Genomic DNA, 16,204 nt, shown 5'->3' with positions numbered 1-16,204 from the left:
AAAAATCATCCATAAGGTTCTACCACAGGACCTTGTGACTACGGTTAACCACTCTATCAGAAACTCATAGATTCCACCTGATTGGAAAATTGCTAATATATTTTCTTTATCAAAAAACAAGGTGCTGAGTTTACGTTAGATAACATTAGACCTATAGCACTTACATCTCATTTGGTAAAACTAATTGAAACGATCTTACACATTGAAATAGATATTTGGTTGAATAAAAACATGGTCTTGAGCCCATGCCAAATTGGCTTCAGGCGTGGTTGCCAGATTGGTGTGCCCATGTCGATTTGAAAAGTAGAATACAGCTTGCCCATTATAAGAAACAATATGCAGTCTTAGTAACCCTGGACACCGCAAAAGCTTATGACAGCGTGGAACATTCAAAACTAATAAATTCACTTTAAAACGCAGGTCTACAACAATACTTTGTAGCATGGGTAGATTCCTTCTCAAACGACAGGAAATTTTATAGTTGTCTATCTGGTTTGTCATCTTTAAGGCACAAACAAACTAGAGGTCTCCCACAAGGATCAGTGTTATCGCCACTATTATTTATTATATTACTATGCACTATTCCTGTACAGATGGACGTGCAAGTGTATGTATGTGCCGATTATATCGCGTTTTTTGCTACAGCTGCAGTTATATATTGACTTTATTGAAGTCTGCAGACGTATACGAACGCTCTAGAAACGTGGTTAGAAAAAATGAACTTATCACTGAATGTCAGAAAAGTGCGATGGTAGTTTTTCCTCGAGTGCTGCGGTGCATATTGCTTTGCATTACCGGCAAGACGTTATCTCGCAGGTAGAATCTGTTCAGTATTAGGGATCACTTATACTGAAAAATCTAATTGGAGTCCACTTATAGTAAATATGACCGAAGGAACACGTGCGCTGGGGATGCTTCGCAGACTCAGCAACAAACGTTCAGGTTTACGCCGTGTTGTTCTCATCATGATTTACGGCATGTATATTCGCCCGATATTAGAGTTCGTCTGCGTCTTGTTTTCTGGTGCACCTGTATACAAACTACGACCACTGGTTCTTTTAGAACGCGAATCATTACGATTATGTCTTGTACTTACAAAATTTGTATCAAATACTATTTTATACAAAGAAGCACGCCTGCCTTCTCTTCGTACTCAATTTAACATCCTAACCATGCGTACATTTCTAAAGATTTATGCATCGTCGTTGAAGAGATTGCAATATGATTTTCTTAATCATCCGACGCAATTTTTCGGCTATCTGTGGCCAAGATTACAGTGTTTGCAAGTCATTTTCGCAGAGACACAATTGGAAACATTACAAGGGCAGCTCCGTGAAGAACTAATCATGAGCAGATCTGTACAAACAAGTCGAATAAAATTTTATGACATATTTCCCAAGAATAGCAAGCAAGTGCCAAGTAGATACTTAATTTGGATTTTGGAGGACCATGTGTCTAGATTAGAAACAGCTGCAGTGATAGCAACTGACGCTTCAGGGAAGGGTAGAATTGCATCATTATCTTTAGATTGGTCTTTTTGAATTTGCTTACCTGACTTTACTCATACTTATCATGCAGAATTACTTGTCATTATATTAGCTCTACGGAAAGTACCCCTATCATTATCAGAAGCCGTCATTCTGACAGACAGCCTATCCATCTGTTCCTCATTAACTGCTTCAAATTTTTTCAATTTCTCTCTCTCTCTCTCTCTCTCTCTCTCTCTCTCTCTATATATATATATATATATATATATATATATATATATATATATATATATATATATATATATATATATATATATATATATATATATATATATATATATATATATATCATTCCCTCATTCCAAGACATATGCATATTGTTCGCTTGGTGTGGGTACCAGGGCGCAAAGGTATACCTCTGAATGAACAAGCGGATGCTTTCGCACTTTTATCATGTAATGGTCCGATAATGTCTATTTTGCCGACGTTGCCGCTTGTAACTGCGGCACGTTTTGAAAAATTTGCCATAACAGACAACGTCGCTAAGTCTGCGTTGTTAGATTCTGACTTCCCTCACCTCAATTATCGTTGGAAGAATCGATGGTGTTCCACCAGAAAATCCGAGATCGCAGTTACCGAATTACGATGCTGAGTCCCCCCACTGAATTTTTACCTACACAGGTCTGTTCTGTTACATTTATCTTTATGCCTCCATTGCAAGGAGTGTGAATTTTTTGATCATTTCTTTTTAACGTGCAGCTCTAGGAAACCCACCAGTAGACAATCCTACCTTCAATTTCAAAGTTCACATTTAGAGCACTGCAAAAACAGCGATATATATATATATATATATATATATATATATATAACGTAAGAAGGTAGCGATGGTTGGTAGAAGCATAGGATGAAGTCAGAATTGAAATAAACATGGCGTATGAGCCAGGCCACATCTCCCATTCACCATAGCGTCGCACACACACACGCACAAACACACACACACACGCTATATATATATATATATATATATATATATATATATATAGGCAGGCATGGTGGTTGAGTGGCCGTAGCGTTGCATATAGTCCAGTAGATCCTCCGTGAGTGGTCACAACGTGGTTTATTTCGACGTTTCAGCCTAGAGTCTGGCCTTCATCAGGATTAAAGATACAGTTTGTTGGTGCTCAGCTTTATACAATCTCAAATCAGAAAGCAAGGAAAGAGAAAAAAAGACATAAAAGAAAAAAAGAAGAAAAAAAGAAAAAGAAAAGAAAAAGAAGAAAAAAGAGAAGAAGAAGAGAAAAATAATATACGGTGGACTCCCCTCGGGCGCCCCCCTTCCGCTCTTCCTTCCACTTCCCCCCTCCACTCTTCCCTCCCCTTCATCTCTCTCCCCCTTCTCCCCTTCACCTTTCTGATGTCAGCGGTCTGTGTATGTTTCCTTTCACTAACGCATTCCTCCCAATCAGACAGCGCCTCCTTGCACTGGCGGTTCGGTGTGGGGCAAAAAAGAGCTTTTTAGGAAGTCCTAACTAAGCCTTTGACTACTCGGAGTCCCGTAAACAATTCGTCGTAGAAGGAGGGGTGCCGCGTATTGTGGCAGAGGCTGGTAAGCGGGCATTTTAGGAAGTTCTAAGCCTTTAACTACTCCATGCCCTGTCAACATTTCGTCGTAAAAAGAGGTGTGCCCCATTTTGCGGTAGAGGCTGGTAAGCGGATGCAATGCGAATTCCGTGCCCGCTTCTGGATTACGCGTGTAGTGGGGGCCTCCCGGCTGTGCACAGGGTTGCTGTTGGGGATGTCATGCATGGCACAATTGATTGGGTAGTAAAATAAAACAGAAGACAGACGACAGCTGCACTTAGAGTACTTACACTTGGAATTGTTTTGGATTATCCAGTGTCCTTCGCAGCTGCAGTGCCGTGAACTCAGTTACTATTCTCATTGTTGCCGTTATTGTTTTCTAATGCTTTAATTGCTGCAAGTGTACCAGGATTCTCATTTATTCCTCTATCGAGGGTGTTAAATCGGTGGATAAGTTATGACTCTCGTTGTTCACGTTCTCGATTTGATTTAAATCCCGTCTCTAAGAGCGTTACTGATAGTTTGTCGAATGCATGGTCGGGAAGATTGAGATGTTTTGATAGAGGTAGACTTGGGGCTGATTTCGCATGGGCTCTGTGATTATTGAAGCGAATCCTAATTGGTGTTTCTGTTTGTCCGATGTACTGCATACCACACACGTTGCATTCGAGTAGGCATACCACATTAGAGGAATCGCATGTTAGGTTTCCTCGTATGTTAATCGGAAACTTGGATTGCGTGCTGGTTGCTTTGTCTGTTTCTCGCATCGCCTTACATACAAGACATCGTGGCTTTAAACAAGGGCGGTATGAATTATTGGGGGGGGGGGGGTGATGTGTGGATTTAGGAGTGGACAAGGGTGTCTTTGAGGTTACGTGGTCGTCGGTAAACGACGCCTGGAGCGGATGGGAATTCGCGTTTCAGACGTTCACTTTGTTCCAGAATGTTGTAATGTCGTTTAAGGATTTTTTTTTACAATCGGGAAGTTTGTGCTGTAAGTCAAGCAGAGGTTTGTTCGTTGTGGGTCTTCTCGTGGTGGTCGCTTCATAAGTAAGTCTTCACGCTTTAGTTTTCTCGCTTTTTAAACAGCGTCATTAATTACATGTGGGGGGTATTTTTGTTTCTCGAGCATAAGTTTTAGCCTCTGTGAGCTCGTGTCAAAGTCAGCGTCTCTAGAGCAGATTCGCTTAAACCGGTGAGCCTGGCTGTATGGAATACTGTTTTTTACAGTGGCGTGGGTGATCGCTTTCGTAATGGAGGTATTGTTGTCGATCCGTTGGTTTGCGATATAGGGTTGAAGAGAGCTTCTCTTCTTCTATCGTTATGGTAACATCAAGAAAATTTACGGTAACTTGCGAGTATGTGTGTGTGAAGTTTATGTCGGATGTACAGCATTGTAAGTGTCGATAAAGCTGAGAAGTTCGTCCTCGCTGTGGGTCCGAATAAGAAAGATGTCGTCTATGTATCTTCTGTATAACATTGGTTTCAAGGAACTTGTGCAAGAAATTCAGATTCTAGATTTCCCATAAATATGTTGGCATAATTAGGTGCCATTTTTGTGCCCATAGCGGTCCCGCTGATTTGTCGAAAATACTCTTGGTTAAACTCGAATGAATTTAATTCGAGGACCATCCTCGTCAAAGTTGCAATGGCAGAGAAATCTGGGGTGTTAGATTGTCTATGGTTCGTGTACATGTTTTGTAATGCAGCTATGCCGTCATCGTGAGGAATATTTGTATATAATGAAGAGACATCAAGAGTAACCAAGTACGAGTTTTTCGGCACACAGATACCTGCAATGTCTCGAAGAAAATGTGTGGTGTCTTTTATGTACGACGCGAGGGTGCATGGAATATGGCTTATTAGTTTGTCCACGTACCCTGATATGGGTTCAGTTATTGTACCGATGCCTGATATGATTGGTCGACCCGGGTTACCCGGTTTATGAATTTTCGGGAGGATGTAGAAGCGACCTGGACGAGGGTATGCTGCTTGCATCAGTTTGTGGTCAGTGTTGGTTATCTTTTATGCATCCAACAATTTCTTTAATTCTGTTAATACGATACGTTTGTATTCGTCTGTCGGATCACCTGGGAGGCGTTCGTAAAATCTTGAGTCGTCTAGTTGGCGGTATGCTTCTTGTAAGTAGCTGGTTGTATTAAGGACTACACTGCTCCTCCTTTGTCAGCGGGTTTTATTGTTATGTCTGTCCTTGATGCCAAATTTTTCATTATTAATTTTTTCAGATTTTGTCAAGTTTTCTCGGTATCGTTTCTGTCTGTGGTATTCGTGTACTATATCTTTCTGTACCGCGGTGATATAAAAATCCAAGCACTTGTCTCGATTACTGTTCGGTGTCCAATTATTTGATTTACGACGGTGAATTGTTTCGTGGTTAGATGGCCTGTCCAAGAAATATTCGCGCAACCTTAAGCTTCGAGCGAAGTTGTCGAGGTCTCGGAGCAAGTGGAATTAATCGAAAAGTTTTGTGGTCGGGCAGAAGCTTAGTCCCTTAGATAGCAGTTTTTCTTCGTCAGGTGACAAGCTCGTGTCCGATAAGTTTACAACCACAGTGTCACAGGGTGCTCGTTTGTACCATTAGTGATTTCCTGGGTGGTGGTGTTGTAGTGGTAAGGAACTATATCAGGGAACGTGGGTTTGGGCACATGGTCTCTTTAGAGTTTATGAATTTTTGTGGTCATGATGGCTTGGTATTTATTCTGTTCAAATTCTGTTAATCGCGTGATTTCTTTGTTCGACAAAGTGTTGTGGCGGAGAATGGTGTTGGTCATAGCGACCAGTTTCTTTACCTGCTTATCACTGTGATTAAGAGCGATTTCTGTTAATTTAGGAGATGCCTCAAGGAGGACGTTTTTCCAGGTTATTTGGTCGTGTTCATCTAGATTTGTAGCGGCTGGTGTGAGGGAGAGTGTCATACCCTTGGGGGCTATTCTAGCACGAAGGTACACTTGCAATGTTGATTTGTGCATTTCATGTCTAATTCGTTGGTCAGCAAGTTTTCGTACTTTAAGGAAAGTGGCACTGCAACTGGGAAGCGATGAGCTGGACTTACATTTCAGAAGCCAATCTTCTTTTGGGTGCGGGGATGGCACTGATGAGGTGCGCTGGTTGTAGTTATGTCCGGCAGGCCTTCGTCGTTGTAGGGAGGATTTCGGCGTTGGGCTCCCGGCGAACGTGTTCGTTGGCAGTTCCGGGGTCCGCAATAGGGGGACGCGGTTTCGTAGTTCGGCAGGCTTCCCTTTGAGGAGTGGTGTAGTGGTGCTGTTGTGTAGTGCTTTTGGTCTCGACATCCGCAATGTAGGGACACGTGTTGGCTGTTCAGCAGACTTCCCCCTAGTAGTGGTGCGCTGTTGATGATGGTGAGGGGGTGCTTGTGGCTCGCGGCAGTCACAGTTTCGCTTTCTGATTTGAGATTGTATAAAGCTGAGCACCAACAAACTGTATCTTTAATCCTGATGAAGGCCAGACTCTAGGCCGAAACGTCTAAATAAACCACGTTGTGACCACTCACGGAGGATCTACTGGACTATATATATATATATATATATATATATATATATATATATATATATATATATATATATATGTCTACGTGTGTGTGTGTGTGTGTCGTTCAGTGGCACTTTTATTGTTAGGAAAATAGGACCAAGTATGCAAGTATATTTATGGGCTTACTCGAAGATAAATTTTCAGACTAGTGCACAATCAGACCGTTTTATTATATATGTCTTATATTAATGGCGTATTGCTGATTTGGCCACACGGGGAGACAGAAAATCTGTCATTTATTGCAGATTTTAACCACGCTCATACAGCCAGCTGTTTTTCAGAATGATACTCACGCGCATCAATCAATTTTTTTGACTTCGCGATTATTATGCGTGCTAATCAGCTGACGACTGAGCTCTCGGAAACACACCAGTAGGCAATCCTACCTTCAATTTCAAAGTTCACATTTAAAGCACTGCAAAAACAGTGATCCCACATCATCAAGCACTAGTTCGAAAACAGATTCATATTTCAGGGACAACTGCATCAAACTGCGGGAACTTCTAAAAAAGCAAAAGTATCCATCAGTAATTGTTAACGATGGTATAAAACGGGATGATGACACTGAACGCAATAATAGTTTCATTCGAAAAAAAAAAAAGAGACGTCGCGCCCTCAAACACCAACCTCGTTTTAACGCACTCCGCATTGACACCAAATGTCAACAGCATTCTACACAAAATCACAACGAAGTGATCACTTTAAAAGCCTCCTTTCTGATCCCCTGTGTTTGATGTATCGCAGATTGAGGAACTTACGCTACTTACTAACATCTTCAGAGATTACCCTCATCCCTTATTCTGGTTCTCATCTTCTTAATTGTAAACTAAGTTGTAAAGATGATCCGTTGCTAGGTTTGCAACCATATGATGAACACAGCTTCTGTTGAAAGCACCGCTTCAAACTTTTCTCTTAAATTAAAAGGGGATTTTGACTGTGGCACAAGCAAAATTTTGTACATGCATGAATGCTCTGAGTGCAAACTCTAATACATCTAGCGAACTGACACCTCTTTCAGACTGCACTGCGTTTCAGTAACCACAAGTCACATTCCACAAGCCTATCCAATCTACCTTTGTCTAGGCCGTTAATATTCCTGGTCACCCCTTTACTAAACTAGCAGCTAATATACTGAATTCAGGTTGCGCTCCACAACACGATAGAGACATTTGCAAGTAATTCCTCATGCACAAGGTTAACTCTGTCTTATCTGGTATAGATGAATATCCAGGCAAGCTCACGGTTCATTTGGTGCAGAAATGAACCCAAGCATCATCATAGCCCAATCATATTCACTTTACACGCGGATTCTATCTACGCGCTTTCAAAGGCTTGCTTTTGCATACTTAGGTTATAAATTTGCGTACTCACTGAAACATATAGTAACACATCTGGTTTCATCGTAGCGTTTTTGCTACATTTTTTTAGGGGCGAAGCTCCTTAAGGTGTTGATCTGTTCATCGCTTGTATGTAGGCACGTGAACGCCTGTAGTTCCATCTTTGCAAACTCGCCACTACTTCGTCCTTGCGAACATCCCACTACACCCCTACACCCATCAACCACATCACCGGCCATCAAGCAATTTTTTTGGGGAAGTAGCCATTATGAAATGCAACTTGGTCGTGTACATGTATCCAAGTGCGCGTTAGAGAACCATAGATTGTCCCACTGTGTCCATCCGTTGTTTGTACGTGACCACCTATCGTTCATTCTTTGAAAACTGCCCACTACTTTGTCCTTGTGAACATCCCATCACTGATCCACCAGTTCAACAACCATAAAGCAAATACTGCTGTGAAGTAGCGAATATGAAATGCAAGATGGTCGTGTACTTGTATACAGGTGCGTGTTAAAGAACCATATATTGTCTCACTGTGTCCATCCTCTGAATATACATGACCACCTATAGTTCCACCTTTCAAAACTGCCCACTACTTCGTCCTTGCAAACATCCCACTACGCCCGATCACCGATCCATCACTTCACCGGTCATAAAGGGGTTATAATGAAGGGGGAACAGAAGCGACGTTTAGCTACTACTTACGAATAATAAAATGTCTTGTGTAAATATATACAGTGTTTGTTACGTTTGTGATAATGTAGTGGGTGACATTCACGTATGGTTCACGGTTTAGCGATGAAACCCTCCAGTGCTTTGCACTACTCAGCATCATTCACTCCGTAGTTATGCTGTGATTTTTCTTGTGTGATTTGCTATAAGTTCACGCAGATTCCGGGCAGATCAAGCGGGGTTGACAACACCTGTTGTCATTCTCGCCACGCTTCTTCGGTAATGTAGCCATGCTGCCTGTTGGTCACGTGAAATGCGGTAGCAAATGCATTATGTATTGAATTGTACTACGCGGAGCCCATGCAATTAGACGCTGGTGCAGCGGGCGTTGCTTTAGAACGATTATTGTTCATTCGGAAGGAATAAATGCGTGGCCATTGTCGTCTGCAGGATTTTCTCTTGGGGGGGGGGGGGGGTGCAAGCCATTGTTGCATCGTGGTTTAAGGCGAGCGAGAGCACTGGTATAGCTTGGATGAGGGCAAGGGATGTTGTGGCGTGATGTGCCCCTTTTCCACTTGTCTGCTGTCGCCCGTATGCGCTTGGCCTTTTTTTTTTTTCATTTGTCCACGGCACTGCGAAACTTGCTCTATTTTTGTTAGCCACAGATGTGGTAGCGAATACGTTATACATGTAGTGTTGGCCAGCGTGAACCAGCTGCATACATCCAAATTGGTCATACGGTTGAAACGCTAAAAATAGAAGGATAATTTGAACTAGATCTATTTGAATCGGCAAGGTGTTGCTGCTAGTCCGTGAATTGAATGCAGTTTTGAAACCTTTCGTTAAAAGAATGTTGGACATGACAGTCTTGTTGAACAACGATTCATACCAATTGTGGTGAGCCGCGATTGTAATACGAGCGTAGTACGAGGCCGTCACACCGCCACTCCCGATCGCTATCCAGCTCGATTAAGTTGGGTACTACAATTGAATTTAGCTGGTTAATTCACACAGTTAACAAACGAGACCAACGCAATAAAAATATTCCGTCCCTAACTCCCTCGATAGCTTTCAAAAGTAAAAAATAATTTTATACTTGTAAATGGGAAAAACAGCGCAAAAGAAGCCGAAGCTAATGTGTGGCCTACTATGAATATACATATGTATCACTGGTTCAATGAGCTGACGCACGTTTTTTCACTATTACATACTAAAAACGTAAACATGAAATTAACGCTTCCAGGCGTTACCAGAGCAACTGAGTTTTTCTCGTACCTTCACAAAAAATAGAAAAAAGAAAGCAAAGAAAATAAATAAAGCAACGCATGTACTCTGCAGTGTGAGCGCTGCTCCTACGCGAGTGTTGAGTGGCTTTCCCGCAAGACTTTTGAACCCAAGATGGCGGTACCTTGGCGCAACTCTGGTACCTAAAGGTAGCCTATATATACAGAAACTCTAAGCTGATGATGATGATGATGATGATTTGTTGCTGTTCCCTTTTTAGCGGGCGGGTGTAGTGGCACCCTAGCTATAAATCGGTGACAAAAAAAAACGCACACACACAAAATCACGCTCTACTCGAGCTCGTAACCACTGCTACACTGTCACTGCGCTGCGCCAGCCAGTGCTTTCGCTTGCTGCGAGACAACCACGGCCCTCCAGCACTCGAGACGACGCATTGTCTCCTTCACTGCTTGTGGATTAATCACACCATCCTCACCCGCAAAGCCCAACGCTGTGTGCAATGGCTCCGTCTCCGGGAGGCCTATTTAGTCGCACTCGAGCACAATGTGCGCAATTGTTTCCTGCGCACTGCCACACGCGCGACACAACACCGAAAGCACCGCATTGTCGAACGTTCTTCTGTAAGTGAGGGTTTGGAGAACACCTGCGCGAGCCTCGAGAAGAAGTGAGCTCCCGGTGCCGTTGTCAGACAGACGAGCTGTGTCGATGGTGTCCTTGTAGGTTCGGTATAGTTCGAGCGTGGCTTTGACAGTCATTGCGTGCCGCCACATTTCCCTCTCCTTCTCACGAACCCGCTCTCGCACTTCCTTGGTATATCACCTTGCGGTTTCAGCCTGTACAGGTTCCGTAAATGTATGTACTTCTGTTCCAGGCGATACACCCGGTTCACCCCGATTGTACGGATGCACGTTGCCGAAAAGTATTCAAATACCCGCCGTGCCCACCGGTCTCGACTCATGAATTGCAGGCGGCCCTGGTACATTAGCTTGCTGGATGCCTGCCGAGCTTCAAAACCAGACCAGCCCATGTCCACCTGGACTGCCTCATTTGCCACCCTTCCATGGCATGCGAGCGCCGTGCGGCCTACTTCTCGCTGTAGCCGCTCTAACCATTCTCTAGTTGCTGCCGTCATGCAGACTACTACATTTGCGAACGTCAAGCAGGGGACATGAACGAGTTTCCATTGGTCTCGGACTATGATGAAATGGTTGCAGCTCCACAATACGCGGCGCCGGAGGATGCACTGTGCCCGTAGCGCGGCTTGGCGTACATGGACTTCTTGCCGGCTGTATATATTGTCCTCGGAACACAGTAGCACGCCTAAGTACTTATAGGCAGTGTCAGTGGCGATGCTCTCACCTCCTAGCTTGAGGTCTGTCGCTTCAGCCATGTTGCCCACGAACAGTAAAGCCTTGGTTTTCATGGCGTTGAAGCGTAGTCCCACCTCAGTCATCTCTGCGACACAGGTGTCCAGGAAAGCCTGCAGGTCCACTTTGGTCTCCCCCATTAGGACCACATCATTCGCAAACGTCAAGCCAGGCAGCCGTCAATTTTCATCGATTCCGCTTGTGCTATACTTCAGACGGAACCCCAGGCCGGACTCGAGCAATGCTTGTTCCATGCCCGACACGTATAGCAGATATAGAATCAGCGAAAGCAGACATCCCTGATGGAGACGCCTGTATACGCCTACCGGCCGACTCTCTACATTGGCGAAGTGTGCAATAACGCTATTTCTGGCGTATAGGCGTCTGACTGTCGCCCACAGCTCTTTCGGCATTCCCAGTGTCTCCAGGCGTGTGAACAGGATGTCACGTGGGACGTTGTCGTAAGCTTTCTCCACATCCATGAAGCAGCATAGAAGCGTACGCCCTTCTTTTCTGGCAATCTGCGCACACTGTGTGAGGACGAAAAGTTTATCCTCAAGTCGTCCACATCTGCGAAAACCGTTCTGCAGTTCTGTAAGACGCCCTTTAGATTCAGCCCAGCCACTGATCCAGTCCTTAAGCACATGGGTGAAGAGCCTGTACATGGTGCTGGTGGCTGTGAGTAGTCGGTAATCTTGAAGGTTCCCTGCCCTGCCTCCACGCTTGATGATGAGTGAGACTCTGCCCCGATGCCAGTCATTTGGAATATAGCTCCCGCAACAATGTCGCTGAACAGGCCAGCTAGCTGTTCTTTCGCCTCCTGCCCCAAACACTTAAGTAAGCGAGATGGGATGCCATCTAGCCCCGAGGCTGTTTGGACTCGGAGATGGGACAAAGCATGGTCTATAAAGATATGACTGAATTCCCATTTTAGGGCTCGTTCCTCTCGGGAACCCTGTTCAGTCCTCTCTTCACCACACTTGGGGTCTCCTCCTTCATCCAAATGGGGGCCCCTTGTGCCCCCAAGCGAGTTTTAAGTCACATGACCCCTGGTGTTGCAGTAACACACCAATGGGTTATACCTTCCTGTAAATGCCCCTAGGTAGAGCTGAGCCTTTACCTCGGCTAGAGTTACTGTATATGTTACCTTTAGGTACTACCTAAAGGTAGCATATACAGTAACTCTAACCTCAGCAACCTATCCGGTGTGTACCTGCTGTTATGTGACCAGTGTATCGGGGACCAATCACATTCTTTCCAGCTAATCCCAGTCCCGATCCCGGAGTCCTCCCAGGAACCGCTGCATTCGTGCATCGAGGTCCCGAAGCCACCCTCGGACCCATTCCAGCAGTGCACGCAGTGAGACCCCATCCAGATCTACATCCCGGGGCTACTACAGGTCCTGTTGCGGTTCACGTCATGGTTCCCGTCCAGATTCCCAGCCCAGGTCCTGCTCCGGATACCACTCTGGTTCCGGGCATCACGCTGGTTGCAGGCCTCACCCCAGCCTCACCAGGGTCTCCCATTAACGATCGCTGAACCCATCGACACCACCATCGCCAGACAACGCCAACAAGAACAAGCGGAGAACTGTCACTTCGGCGGACGCCGTCCTGGGAAAGGAAACGCTACATCACAGTGACAGGTAGGGTCGGGTTCACTCCCAGAGCATGAGGCAGACACCACATTTGAGATGGCAATTTTAAAGCACGAAAACGCGCTGGCGAAAGAAACAATACGCAAACTCTCGGTAGCAATCGCCGAACTGAAAAAAGTTGCAGCTCTGCCACAAAGGCGAAGCAATGAACTCGATAGCAACAAATTGGAAGATAACGCGCAGAATGGCAAGCAGATAAAAACGTGCCCCGCACTTTTCACTCACAAATAACGCACAAAACGTACTTACAAGTACAGATCAACACGAATAAGCGTCTCAATTGTTACTTAGCTGTGGCTGAAAAGCCCGCCCTTTTTGCAAACGGAGGCTCTGCAACGATCACAGTGACCTTTGTACGCCCCATTGCTACAACAGAATCGTTCCTGTGCAAGCCTTACGCCAGCCGATACGTATGATCCTCCCCATCGGGACACACTCGCTCACTGGATTCCGTGCCGACCGGTTGTGCCCTCACGATCTCCGACGTCAGCGTAGCTCTGGCCGACTGGGCTCACCCTACGTCATCTCCTGACGCCGACCTCTGACGACAGCGTAGCTCTGACCGACTGGACTTGCTCTACGCCATCTCCTGATGCCGACAAGAGCTCTCGCAAGTGGTGCCCCATCCTCGAACTCCTGTGACCGTGTTTCCATCTTTCCTATCTCTCCTATCTCGTCGATATGTCCTCGCTCGCTGGCTCAGCGCGTCTTTCTCTCTCTCTCTCTCTATACCTTTAATCCTATTCTTTTAATCCCTCCTCACCCCATCCCTTGTTAACTACTGTTGGGGTGTCGCTCCCTGATGCAGACAGTTACGGGGCTCACTTTTCTTTTGTTTTCCTTCTTATACATAAACACCCCCCCCCCCCCCAGGACATAAGGGCGTGCGAGAGATCGTCCACTCCCTTCCTCTCAGCGGGCGGAAGTAGGCGTGGGAGATGAGAGCCGCTCTGCGCTATGTTGCGCCATCTTGCTGATAAGGCTGAAAACATGATAGTCCCCCCACCCACCCCAAAGGTGCTCACCAACAGTGGTAAGTGGTAGATATAAATAGCCCGCCTTTGAGGGTTGAAGGAGGTACTACTCCGTGGTTAGGGCCTCGCATTCAAGACACAGAAATCCCTCTTTCGATTCCGCACGCTGGAGTTTTTTTCAGAATTAATTGTCTTTCTTGCGTTTCAATATATATATCATCATCATCATCAGCCTGACTACGTCCACTGCAGGACAAAGGCCTCTCCCATGTTCCGCCAGTTAACCCGGTCCTGTGCTTGCTGCTGCCAATTTATACCCGCAAACTTCTTAATCTCATCTGCCCACCTAATCTTCTGTCTCCCCCTAACCCGCTTCCCTTCTCTGGGAATCCAGTCAGTTACCCTTAATGACCAGCGGTTATCCTGTCTACGCGCTACATGCCCTGCCCATGTCCATTTCTTCTTGATTTCAGCTATGATATCCTTAACCCCTGTTTGTTCCCTAATCCACTCTGCTCTCTTCTTGTCTCTTAAGGTTACACCTACCACTTTTCTTTCCATTGCTCGCTGCGTCGTCCTCAATTTTAGCTGAACCCTCTTTGTAAGTCTCCAGGTTTCTGCTCCGTAGCTAAGTACCGGCAAGATACAGCTGTTATATACCTTCCTCTTGAGGGATAGTGGCAATCTACCTGTCATAATTTGAGAGTGCTTGCCGAATGTGCTCCACCCCATTCTTATTCTTCTAGTTACTTCAATCTCGTGGTTCGGCTCTGCGGTTATTACCTGCCCTAAGTAGGCATAGTCTTTTACAACTTCAAGTGCACTATTACCTATCTCGAAGCGCTGCTCCTTGCCGAGGTTGTTGTACATTACTTTCGTTTTCTGCAGATTAATTTTAAGACCCACCTTTCTGCTCTCCTTGTCTAACTCCGTAATCTTGAGTTGCAATTCGTCCCCTGAGTTACTCAGCAATGCAATGTCATCGGCGAAGCGCAGGTTACTAAGGTATTCTCCATTGACTCTTATCCCTAACTGTTCCCATTCTAGGCTTCTGAATACCTCCTGTAAGCACGCGGTAAATAGCATTGGGGAAATTGTGTCCTCCTGCCTTACACCCTTCTTGATTGGTATTCTGTTGCTTTCTTTATGAAGCACTATGATAGCAGTTGATCCCATGTAGATATCTTCCAGAATGTTTATATATACTTTATCTACGCCCTGATTCCACAGTGTTTGCATGACGGCTGATATTTCTACTGAATCAAACGCCTTCTCGTAATCTATGAAGGCTATGTAGAGTGGTTGGTTATACTCTGAGCATAGTCCGAGACCAAGGGAACTATAAATATATATATATATGTATACCTATATATATATGTATACCTATATATATATGTATACCTATATATATATGTATACCTATATATATATGTATACATATATATATATATATATATATATATATATATATATATATATATATATATATAAATTTATACATATATATATATATATAACTATATATATATATATATATATATATATATATATATATATATATATATATATATATATATATATATATAAATTTATATGTATATATATATATATATAAATTTATATATATATATATATATATATATATATATATTTATTTATTTATTTATATATATATAGGTATACATATACGGTGCATGACATCAACGCCCACGTCGACGCCAAAACCGATGCCAGTGGCGAAATTCAGCCGAGAGTGTCCATATAATTGCTATATTAATAAAATGAAAGGAACGCACGCGCCGCTACGCCCACCACCGACAACGACGACAATGCAGTCCTCCCGTCACAGCCGCAACCCGTAGGCGCCGGCAACGATGACGGCGAGAGCTTGCCCTAGAAACGCGTGGTCGCTCACGACCAGCCAGCTTTAAAGGCCGAGTTAGACAACAAAGAGCATGCTATCGGCGATTAAAGAAAGCCATCGCTTCCTTGGCAAAAGCATGGTTCTCGTGCAGCCTACCCTCGCGGCACACGGTAATCGGCTGGGCCCAGTAGAGCAATACCTAGATCACGTCCCCCCCCCTGTCATTGCCATGAGTAAGCCGTTGTCGAAACGTACAGCCGTGCCCAGTCCACCAATTCACGTGGTCCTTATGCACCCACCAAAAGCTCAGGCCGACTCCTATATGCTTCAAGATGGCCACGTGAAACGACGAGCACAGACTGCTGAGCGAGTTGGTAATTCATCTTAACTGAGTGGCGCGAAAAAAGTTGAAATACAAAAGGAAGACACAGCGCACACTATGAATTG

This window comes from Rhipicephalus microplus, chromosome 3, assembly GCF_043290135.1.
Source record: "Rhipicephalus microplus isolate Deutch F79 chromosome 3, USDA_Rmic, whole genome shotgun sequence".
Classification (NCBI taxonomy): Eukaryota; Metazoa; Arthropoda; class Arachnida; order Ixodida; family Ixodidae; genus Rhipicephalus; species Rhipicephalus microplus.
Note: the sequence above shows the minus strand (reverse complement) of the source record.